Raw genomic sequence first — 12,487 nt, forward strand, 5'->3', positions numbered from 1 at the left:
GCCCCCCCCTCCCCGCCTCTGAGCAGGGCTGGACTCCTCCGAGCCACAGGAACCTGCCGCATCACTGCCTCCCGTGCGCCTCCTGGAAGCCTCCGCCTAAAGACCCTCCCTGCTTCCTCCTCCCATCTCACGCTCTTCCCCTTCCTTACACAGAATCCACACTGCTTTCACTCTCCAAGTACTCTCTAAGTACGTCCTTAGTGCTGACCTTGTGTCAGGCCTGTGGTCTTCCCTGGGAATTCAAACAAGGGGAAAGCACATCTCCCACCGGCTCATGAACCTTCAAGTATAGTGAAAGTGAGGACAGAAGACAAACACAGAAGAATTCACACGGCAATGAGAATGTCAAAAGAGACATGTGGAGCTCTATAACAGAGAATAACAGGAAGATCTAAATAACATTAGCATGTCAAAAGAAGGAAGGACTCTCTGAAGAGGAGCAGTTAAGGTTCATTTGGTTGAGCCAGTGTCAGAGGGAAGTGTGAGTGTACGTTTGGACAAAAAGGAAGACACATTTCCATTAAAGGCAATACCACATGCAAATGCCTGAAAGAATTGATGAACTTCTTCAGGAAACCAGAAGGAAGTTCACTGAAGCACAAAGTGAGGGGAAGAAGGGTAAAAGACTGGAGAAATCACAAGAAGTCAAGTACTTAAAAGCCTTGTGGGTGGTTTTGGGATTTGGGATTTATACTACATGCAATGGAAATCCACAGAAGAGTTTTAAGGAAATTAAAACCCTGATGCCAATGTAGATCCACAAACTTCTTTTAGCATTTTTAAATCCAGAAAGCTTAGAAATTCTTTTTTCTTTTTTCTTTCTTTCTTTTTCTTTTCTTTATTTTATTTTAGCTTGGCATATGTGACTTGATGACATAAAAATTCTAAAGTGTTTCAGAGTTCTTATTGAGCAAAATGGATTCTGTAGTTTCAATAGAGATATGTAAACATACATACATACATATGTAAATATATATTTCACATAATGTGTGTGTGTGTGTGTGTGTGTGTGTGTGTGTGTGTGTGTGTGTGTATGAAAAGGTAAAAAAGAGTTAAAGGGTCAGGGAAAGTTCTGGGATTCGTTAATAAGTGTGCTTAATGCCTAGGACAAGTGGTTAACCTGGTAGTTAACCCATGTGGTTTTAACTCTGGTTAGAAGAAGAATGAATGGAAGTATTTTACACTATCAATAGTGCAGAATGTAGAATTACAGCAGAAATCTAAGGCATTTTATTAAAATGTTTGTGGTAGTCACCACCATTTATGATTTATAGTGAAAGGTTGTTGAAAGCTAATAGAGATAATGATGACCAAGAGCTCATGAAATTTTTGAAATATACTACATAAGGAAAAAATAAAAATAAAGATCATGAACTTGCAATGATTGGATGAATTCAGCAAGAATGTGGCGAATTTATACAACTGTCAGGTTCTTTTTCTTTTCTTTTTTTTTTTTCAATGGACTCCATAAAAATCAACCGTGAAGACTCGAATTTGGAAGTGAGTATATGAAAAATGTGAGACTAGAATTTTTAGAAGCAGCAATGTTTTCAACCTCAGAACTATTGACATTTTGGATCAGATAATTCTTTGTTGGGGAGTTGTTGGCTGCTACCAGTGTCTCTGGCTTCAACTCCTGAGTTGACAGAAGAAACCCCTGGTGTTACAACCAAAAATGACTCCATATATTGTCAGATGTTCCTCAGGGGGTGATGGGAGAGAAGAGTGTGAGGGTATGAATGGAAACTATCCCTAGATAAGAACCACTGGTGTGTAAACCATCAGAAAAAATCTGTGGTGAAAAAGCCACTAGTATTATGGAACAGCTGAGACGGATAAATTTGGCAATATTATATCTGTTGAAAATCTTGGTCTTTTATAAATCTTATGTTTTTTGGGAATCAGGTTTCATATATTTTTCTAGCAAGATAAATTTGCTCAGAACCAAGATTTACTGATTTCTTTGCATTGCGAATCAATCACCACATCATATAATTTATCTTTCACATCATATTCCTTCATAATTTCTCTGTCAGTGGGCTATAGGAGTAAACTACAACCACAGGCATTTTATTCCTGACAAGATTCCAACTTACTCATTTTCTAATTTTCAGTCTCCTACTCATAACAGTACGAGTAGGCATCAAATTAACAGGCAGAACTCGCATTTCTGTATTCAAGGCCCCTCAGAAGGGAAAAAAGATGACATTGTCATATAGACAGTTTACAAAAAATGACCAGGTCCTCAGATTTTGAGCAGAGATCACTACAGAGTTCCCTTTCCCCTTTAGAAATCATATCAGAGATGAGAGCACTCTAGATCAGACAAGGTCCATCTTATTGCTCACAAATTCACTAAGTACTGTCTTCACAGATAAGAAGGTTAAAAATTAAAAAGGTGTGAAGTCACTATCATTGGAGCTTCCATGGTTAGCACCACAGTCCGTTCTCATGTGCAGAATTTAGGGTTGCCAGATTTAGTAAATAAAAGTACAAGATGCCCATTTAAGCTTGGATTTCAAATAAATTATTGTTGTTTACCTGAAATTAAGATTTAGTTAGACATCTGTATTTTACTTGTCAGCTTGACACAATTTCTAATAAAAACTCAGAAAGAAGAGAGGTTTATTTACTTCTTTGAGTTCTTCAACAAATGCCCATGCTACCAGCACATATCAAAATTTTCAAATAATAACTGCAAAATGAATTAAATTTCCTTCCATATATTGAAACTAGTAGCTCTTACATCTCTCCCTCACCCTAAGACACATTCTGGTACACATGAACATCAGAAATTCTATCAATAATTTAAACCCACTATAGTCACTATTCACTAATAGTGTTTAGAATCTCAGGTTCTAATAAGAAAATCTGATTTAAAACATGGCCTCTCTGTCTTGGATCATTTTGTAACAACTGTGAGACTTTTTTATTAACCATAAAATGGATGTGATAATAGTTTATTCCTTACAGAATTATTGCTAAGTGTAAAATTAAGTACTAACTCTTCTTAGTGCAGATCACATAGTAAATACTAAAATATAGTACCATTTTAACTTTTATAATCCCTGTAAATTCAACCTCCCATTATCTTTCTACTACTTAACCTCTAACAAACAATATCATCATCATCATTTGGTAATTGTGTTCTATTAACTGTATCACTAACTACCTTTTGAACACATTAGGGCAGAATCATTGGTTTTGTGTAACAATGCAACATACCTAAATCTCACAGAAATGCATTATGTTGACATAGAAAAGAAAGACTTTCTGTATACTCAGATTTAAACTGTAGTCGAATTTCTAGCATTAACTTTGTGACACAGGCTAAGTTACTTACACCTTCTGAATTTTGGATTCCTTGAATGTGTATGGTTTTAAATGCCCCAGATAAAATAGGATAGTTATTGGAATTACATACTGAAATGTGTAGGCCTAGTTCATAGTAGTCACAGCAAAATGTTACAAAGCTTCAGGCTAACAGATACTATATGTGTTTTGTTCATCACTCCATTTTCATCACCTAGGATAATAACTAGTGTATTCTACGTCAGTAATAAATATTGTCTGTGTGAACTAATGATCTGTCACTACTGTGCATAATCGTCACTACTGTGTAGTAGGGTGCTCTAAGGTTTCCTTGTTAATGGCTGAGCATCTCTCTCTGGTTCAGTGGTCCTCCAAGTTCTCTAAAGTCTCTTTATTATTTTCCTTTAAGTCCCGCTGGCTCCCTGGTCCCAGAGCAAAGGCTGTCCCTGAAGTTTCCTATTCAAAAGAGTCATCATAATCCAGGCTTCGTCCTCTCACTCTTCAAATGGTCCAATCCAGTTTCCATCCTGTATACTCCATTGACTTCAAATGTAAAATCCATCAAAGCCTGTGATAACTTCTCTGTCATGTTCTCACTTCACCCACCTCTTAGTGGTGCTCCCATGACTGGCAAACTCCCCAGCTGTGAAAAAAATCTATTTTCCCGACTTCCACACATCATGTTCTCTTGATTTTTCCCCAAATCACTGGGTTCCCTTTCTCACTGTCTATTCACTACGACACTAAATGATGCCATGAACCTGTCTGATCTAGAGATTTCTACTGTACTCCTTAGTGATCTCCCTACCACCACTTGTGTACTCCAACAACCCAATCTTCACATAGTAGCTAGAAATTCTTTCTGAAATAGATATAAATGTGCTCCTCTTGCAACCTTCCAGTAGATTCCCACAGCTGTTTAAATAAAATTCAAATATCTTGCAGTGGCCATCAGGGCCTAATATGAGGAGACTCCTGCTGTCCTCTCCACCCTGCCTCATCTGATGCCACTTCACCTCTTTGCTCACTGCCCTTCAGCCCCTCTAGCCTTCTTTCTGTCCCTTCAACGCAGAACACATCTCCCCACACCTCGGCCTTTACCCTGTACTCTCTCTCTGGCACACTTGCTCCTTAGACCACATAGCTTTCTTCTCATTTTTGTCTCAGCTGAACGTCACATTCTCAAGTACAACTCCCTAACCACTTGAACTGAAGTTGGGTGAAGCCAGCTTTCTCTATTCTATTACCTTGATGTCTTTTTCAGGGTACTTATTCCTCTATAAAATTTTCTTCTTTGTCAAATGTTTATTGAGTTATTAAATAATAGTTTCCTCTGTTATTAATTTAAGTGAAAGTAAGGACATTTTCTGTTATTCAAATATCATTTTCTGATCCTAGAACATAGCCCAGTACACAATAGCTGCTCAGAACAATATTTGGGGTCTAAATGAAGAAGGAGTGGTTCTGGGAATTGATCACTGTCGAGATCTGGAGAGGAAGAAGGGTTAAGCTCTGACATTCTTTTATTCTCATGACACACTCTATCCATTCCACTTCCTGTGACAGATACAAGCAAACTTTGTCTTTCTCCTCCTTCTAATGTGAAAAACAATTCACAGGGAAGGAAATGGTGATTTTAAATTTAGATTCATTTATTTTGATGGGTGTCATAATGCTGAGGGTTTGTGCAAGCTTCGGGGCTTTTCAAGTAAGATTTCAGTGTAGCTGGGGGAAATAATAATGAGGAACCGGAGATAGAGGTAAGCAGACATGGCAAATTAAGGAAAACAGAGGCGATTATGAGTGAACCTATGACATTTAAGACATGGCCATAGTTCCCTGGAGTCATTCTTTGACTTTTCAGTTAACAATCTTTACTGAGTGAAACCTCACTCAGGGTATTTAGTTTGAGTCATAAAATTGCTGATATTTCACTACTTTTAACTAATGAAAATAGAGTTACATCTTATTTACCCTGTGCTCATCGAATCCCTTCTTGTGGGCTCTAGCCAGTGAATGTAGTATGTAGGAGAAAATAGTAGGAAAAGATTCAAAATAAATTCATAATGAACACTAATCTGTGTCAGGTTTTTAGAAGATGGTTTAAGATCTTTAAGGCACCAAAGAACACCCCATACATGCCCCTTAACTACAAAGTCATTCTAAGTATTAAAGATATCTGCTTCAGCTTCAGAATGCTTTTTCCAGAGAAAAGAATGAGTGATAACACAAATGTCAGTCAGAGAACTTCTAGTTCAGGTATGTAGGCTTCATAAAATTGGTCGTCAGAGAGCAAAGCAGGAAGATTGTTGGGAGCCAGCCTTGGAGGCCCGCCTGATTGATAAAGTCCAGGTGCGCTGAGGACCCCGGCCGCAAAGCGAGCCCGGGTAGCTGAGGCCCTTCTGTCTTCCGTCTTTGCTGTTGATACAGCTGAAGAAATTCTGTGCAGTCGTGGAAGAAGAAGATGGCATGTTTATGCGAAGAATCACAGCTAACCTGGAGATGTCATGGTTCATTTTTCCATTTTCCCACCATGCCGCTTGGCCTTTTCTAACATATGCAAGGGTTAAACTCTGAAGCACATCAAGAATGCTTTCTTTCACTTGGTTATAAGTTACTAGATATTGCTTAAGTAATAAGTGATATAAGTATATTCACTCCTTATTTGATTTAGGATTATGCAGTTTAGTGTTGAGACTTAAGGTTCTTTAGAAGCACAAGTTTATAGTAAGTTTATTATGAGCTCATTATAAGTCCTAACACTTATCTAGGAGTTATGTAGGTGATTTATAACACTGTTTTCACTGACGTAGGTTAAAGATTATCCTTAAGGTTTGTACTTAATTCAGTAGTTAAAACTCTAAGTTAACATTTATAAAGTGGGTTTTCACTGGACTCATAATATATTAATCAGACACTTTTATGACAACTTAGCTAAAGACAAAAAACAACCTTGGGGGCCTGGGAAACATTACTAAAAGCTTCTTTTGAGTTTTCTTTAGAAACAAGCACTGCAGGATAAGAAAAAAGGAACGAAGACACCTGGACAACAAAGGCGATTACAGAGCTCTGAAGGACATAAAGTCCCAGAAGGAAGACTACTGCTAAACTTTCTGGAGACAGTTCAAAGACTATAATTCGGGACTTTGGACTAAAACTATCATCTTTGACCTTATGAATAAGACTCATTGTCTGAATGTTTACAGGGTTCTTGGCTTGTTTATTGCTAAGACCACTAGATGGTGGTAACTTGTAGAGCATATGTACATGAAGAAATTTTCTTTGTCTTGCCCCTTTACGAATGGTATAAAAGCTCTGTGTTAACTAATATTAAATCATCATCTGTTCAAGAAGCAGGTGTCTGGTATATGATTTTCGTCTTTCGCCTATCTGTCTCTCCTTCAGGAGATCTCACGACCTTGCGGGGCAGGCCCCCGCAGAAGATAATGTGGGTAACCTCTTGGGACAACCTCATACACTAGGAAGAGACACTCAAATTACAAATGTTGTTGAGGACATAGCACAGGATAGTCAAGAAGAGACCTTTAGAGTGCTTTTTGACATCCCACCAAATTTCGGAGAAACCCCCTTTTTTGTGGCATAAATCAACATGATGAAGAAAAGTGTTCTTTGGGGAATTTATTTAACATTCTTATTTCTAAATGCAAAATGTGATACAAAGCTGCAGAGATTGTATTGGAGGAGTCTTGAGAAGAAATTACTTACATGGAGGCCCTTTATGCAGGTCACATGCAAGTAGGTCACAGGCAAGTAGCAAACTCCATTTGTGGTGGAAATAATATGGGATTCATATGATAAAAATGAGTGTTCCCTGAATGAATTGCCACAACTTTTTAAAGGACATAGCCAGGACACATTAACGAAGTTAATTCCCTTTCATCTCCACCCCATCATAGCTCAGTACCCAAAGTGTACACTTAGAGTGGATGTCCCTAACCAAAGTCAGGAGAGGGCTCAGCACCATGAGTATCACTGTCAGAGATGTCATCCAGGAGCCTCTACAGAACCACATGCACTGATGGGAGAACAGGAGAGGACCAGGTATTAGAGGAGCACACAAGGCTCACACAGAGCTATGACTCTCCTCCACCCACATCTCAAATGATAGGAACCAAGTTACACATTATTTTAGAATTGGGTACATCCAAGTTAGAGAATCAATCAGCATCAGAGCTGAATAGCATCATTGGTTGCCGGTCAGAAATTCATTATGAAACAGAATTTCCTTCAGCCAAAGTTTTTTTAATTTAGTTCTTTAAAGGTTTGATATAGTTGCATAAGAGACATTTTAATTGGGATCCTATTGCAACTCAGCTCTGTTTGAGCAATGTGTAGGAGCATTCAGTTGTCACTTGAAGACAAAACTATTTGGACAAGTGTATATGTGAATGTGTTTGAGAGTAAAATGGATGAAGGGAACATTTTTGCAAACAAGGGGATCTTTAATCCGGCCCGTAATTAAGTATAATTTAGTGTTGTAGATTTGGGGAAATAAATTTCTCACATTTGAAATGAAGGCACTGTGATCTTTCAGGTCTTTCAATACTAGAAAACGCTGTTATTTTATGGACACCTCAGGGAGCAGCATCCCCTGGTAACTGATGATATGACAGAATTACAGTTGTTGATTAGAGGGCATATTTTGTACTTCTTTACAGGTAGGGATCTCTGATAAGCTAAAAATTTGAATATTTAATAGTCTAATCTGAGTAAAAAGTTTTTTCACATTTGTGCCCTGATACTGTCAGGGAGTTTGTAGCACCTCCAGAACATACAGAGGAAAGAAACTTGATGGAGCTATCCATATGAATGTAGCTTGTATAGCACTTAACCTAACAATGTGATTGTGCCAACTGTTCAAATCAAAGCATGTAGGGGGCTGAGAAATCAACCGAGCAATCACAGTCAGCTGCTGACAAAACTCTGCTTTAAAATAATATTTTACTTGAAAAATTGTTCAGTACTTGGTTCCCATTATTACTTTCTCATTCTATTAGGGCTCTCTACCTTTACTATTCCTCTTCTGTTGCTTTACCCAAGGAAAGATATTTTTTAAAATGCTCATAAATACATTATAGAATGTTCAAGGAAAAGAACACCATGGAAAAACTATGAATTACATCATTTGATGTCATATATACTTTTAAACATATATTTCTACTTTTAGATCATTAGATTATTGTAGATGTAACATCTTGTATTTAGAATTGGACTTTAAAGTTGTGTCAAGGTCTATATTACTTCACACTCTACCACAATTCTGATAAGCAGTCATGTGCCTTAGTGTTTCTAATGACTGGGTAGTCACCATGCCATCATAAAATGACTACAGTTTATTGAACAATTTTTGAGCATTTTACTTTGTAGTATACAGCATGTTTTTATCTAATGCTTATGTCGATTCATACCTAGAGATCAGAAAATAAAATTATGGAGATTAAACAATGTTTGCAAGAAAACAAGGCTAGTAAATGATGTATTCCAGAATGAACTAAGTTATATGTGATTCCAAATTCCTTAAGCTCAACCATTAGATTATGCTACCTTACATTCAACTTCTAAAGATAATAGTATACCCTGATATTTAAATTATTTTTATCACTTTAATTTGTGGGTATCATCCTCATTTATTTATGCCTAATATCTTTATTAATCAAAACAGGGTCCATTGCAATTAACATATTGTTGTCAATGAGAAATAATTTTGTTTATTCCTGCAACATAAAAATCCATGCTTCCAGATTTGATGAACTCTTGGAAAGCATTTTCTGCATTCTTCTGGTTGTAGAAGTGTTTTCTGTGCAGAAAGTTTTGGACATGCTTAAAGAAGTGGTAGTTGGTTGGCAAGAGGTCAGGTGAATGTGGCGGACGAGGCAAAACTTCTTAGCCCAATTCATTTTACTTTTGAAATGCTGGTTGGGCAGTGTGCAGTTGGGAGTTATCGTGGAGAAGAATTGTGCCCTTTCTGTTGACCAATGCTAGCTGCAGACATTATAGTTTTGGGTGCATCTCATCAATTTACTGAGAATAGCTCTCAGATGTTACTGTTTCACCAGGATACAGAAAGCTGTAGTAGATCAGAACAGCTGCAGACCACCAAGCAGTGACCATGACCATTTTTTTTTTTTTTTTTTTGCAAATTTGACTTTGGGAAGTGCTTTGGAGCTTATTCTCAGTCCAACTACGAAGCAGGTCATCACCAGTTGTCATATAAAATCCACTTTCTTTTTTATTTTTGAGTTGAAATCTCACTCTGTCGCCCAGACTGGAGTGCAGTGGCCACTCCCGGCCACTGCAGCCTTGACCTGCTGGGCTCCGGTGATCTCTCCACCTCAGCCTTTCAAGTAGCTGCAACTACAGGCATGCGCTACCACGCCCGGCTAATTTTTTATTTATTGTAGAGATGAGGTCTCGCCAAGTTGCCCAGGCGGGTCTCGAACCCGCAGGTTCAGGCAATCCACTCACCTCGGACTCCCAAAATGCTAGGATTACAGGCTGAGTCACCGAGCCCGGCCAAAATCCACTTTCATAACACATCATAATCTGATTAAGAAATGGTTCATCATTGCATAGAAAAAGAGACAATGGCACTTCAAAACCATGATATTTTATATCTTCAGTCAGCTCATGAGGCACCCACTTATTGAGCTTTTTCACTTTCTCAATTTGCTTCAAATGTCAAACAACCATAGAATAGTCAACATTGAGTTCTTTGGCAACTACTTGTGTAGTTGTAAGAACAGCTTCGATGATTGCGCTCAATTGGTCATTGTCAACTTCTGAAGGCAGGGTACTATGCTCCTCATCTTCAGTACTCTCATCTCCTTTGCAAAACTTCTTGAACCATCACTGCATTTTAGGTTTAGCATTTTCTCAAGGATTTTCAGAAACCATCCACCTCTACTCTGAAATTAAAAGTGAGAAGTAGGTTGCTAATTTCTATATCTAAGGAAAAATAATAATAACAATGAATGGATAAACAATACCAAATTTTTCTTAATATGGAGCACATGTATCCTTGACTGAAACTTGTGCCATTTAAAGACCATATGAGTATTCAGCAGTCTTAATAAATCCTTTCCAGTGAGATCTCAGCAATGTCTTCCATTGAGGAACCTGGATGGAACCAGTCTTTACATTACAGCACTCTCTAGGTCAGTTGATAAACTTTCTTTAACTTCCAATGCCATTCTTTCATTCAATTTATCTACATTATCTGACCTCACAAAAGTTGATGTGGTAAACATGAAAAAAAAACAGTCATTAAACTCAAATAAAATTTTGTTAACATTAATCTTTATAGTATCATCCCCCACAGGAGCCATGAGCCTTCTCAGTGACTTGAAAAGCCTGCTATGGATATCCTACAGTATACAATCACCATTCCATAGAAGGTTCAGAATACCATTGTGATAATGATGATAGTTCTATTGTCCCTCTAGTAAAAACAGAACCCTTACCTCAGTCTGTCAAATGCTAGTGCAAGGTACTGAAGAAGTTAAAGAATGCTTCATGGGCACTGACGATTATGCAAAATAAAAAGTCGTTTTTATTTTGCAGATGACTTCTAGAACTGCTGAAATACCATTCCCATAGGTATTCAAGAATCTCAAAATATCCCAAGTAGTAAATATAAAAAAGAAAATACACTAGCTATAGCCCAGTAAAATTCCAGAACACCTGAGGTAAAGAGAGTTTATTAAAAGCAGCCGGAGACGAGGCAAGATGGTGACGGCATAGGTGAACTGGTGAGATTCTCTGAATGTGAGTTCCCAAAAAGGCTATTACTTCGCTACCCCCATCCCCCAGCCCACCACCAACCACGCTGGGGTCAGGCCCGGGAACTTCAGTCCCACGCAAGGCCAGATATTGCACCCCACCCACTGCTGCTGTTCTACTCGTGTGTGGAAGTCTCCGGTCCCAGCCCCCTCCAGATCCCTCCCCGGCTGCATTGTCTCCAGCCCGGGCACCCGACACCAAGCCACCGGTCACACAGGGAGGCTCTGGGCGCCCGCCCCTCAGAAACGCCGGTTCCATTTCTGGCTGAAGTACTCTGTAGGGTCCCAGCGCCACTCTCGCCACTTAAAGCCTGCCCTTTGGAACTTTGGAGCTCTGGAACTCCGGGTCCACCCTGGCTGAGGCACTCAGCGTGAGACCCCAAACCAGAGGACCCAGAGAAGCGGAGAAAAACAGATCTGCTTAAACTGCCTTGCCATTCTCCAGGCAGAGACTTCTATTGCCCTGACCACCTATCAACAAACTTTACCTCATTTCCTAAGGCCAGGTATTGCAGCGTGCGGGGAAGTTTTGGGTCCCTGCTCCCTCCAGCTCTCTCCCCGGCTGCATTGTCTCCAGCCCAGCACCCGGCACCGCTGGTCACACAGGGAGGCTCTGAGCACCCGCCCCTCAGAGACACCGGTTCCATTACTGGCTGAAGTACTCTGTAGGGTCCCAGGGCCACTCTCACCGTTTACAGCCTGCCCTTTGGAACTTTGGAGCTCTGGAACTCCGGGTCCACCCTAGCTGAGGCACTCAGCATGAGACCCCAAGCCAGAGGACCCAGACAAGCGGAGAAAAACAGATCTGCTTAAACTGCCTTGCCATTCTCCAGGCAGAGACTTCCATTGCCCCGCCCACCTAGCAACAAACTTTACCTCATTTCCTAAGGCCAGATATTGCAGCGCGGGGAAGCTTTGGGTTCCTGCTCCCTCAGGCTCTCTCCCCAGCTGCATTGTCTCCAGCCCAGCACCCGGCACTGCCGGTCACACAGGGAGGCTCTGGGTGCCCGCCCCTCAGAGACACCGGTCCCATTCTTGGCTGAAGTACCCTGTGGGGGGCCCAGAGCCACTCTCACCACCCACTGCCAGCCCTTTGGAGCTTTGGAGCTCTGGAACTCCGGGCCCACCCAGGCTGAGGCACTCAGTGTGAGACCCCAAGCCGGGGGACCCAGACAAGATCTGTGGAGAAAAACAGATCTGGGTAAACTACCTTGCTATTCTCCAGGCAGAGACTTCCATTGCCCCGCCCACCTATCAACAAACTTTACCTCAGTTCCTAAGGCAACAGCGCGAAACAGGAGACAAAGCCCCACCCCTATGCTGCAATGAAAAACAAAAGGGAGAGGCTGGAATCGGAGATCACAGAAGTGACTCTA

General features: G+C 40.1%; 1 pseudogene; it reads right to left on the reverse strand.

Annotated features, from left to right (window-relative positions):
• LOC103272285 overlaps positions 1 to 12,065 on the reverse strand; it is a 16,410-nt pseudogene extending 4,345 nt beyond the window's left edge.
• Between the last annotated feature and the right edge of the window lie 422 nt (positions 12,066 to 12,487).

The sequence above is a fragment of the Carlito syrichta genome, unplaced genomic scaffold (genome assembly GCF_000164805.1).
Source record: "Carlito syrichta isolate Samal-C Ts95f unplaced genomic scaffold, Tarsius_syrichta-2.0.1 Scaffold312203, whole genome shotgun sequence".
NCBI lineage: Eukaryota > Metazoa > Chordata > Mammalia > Primates > Tarsiidae > Carlito > Carlito syrichta.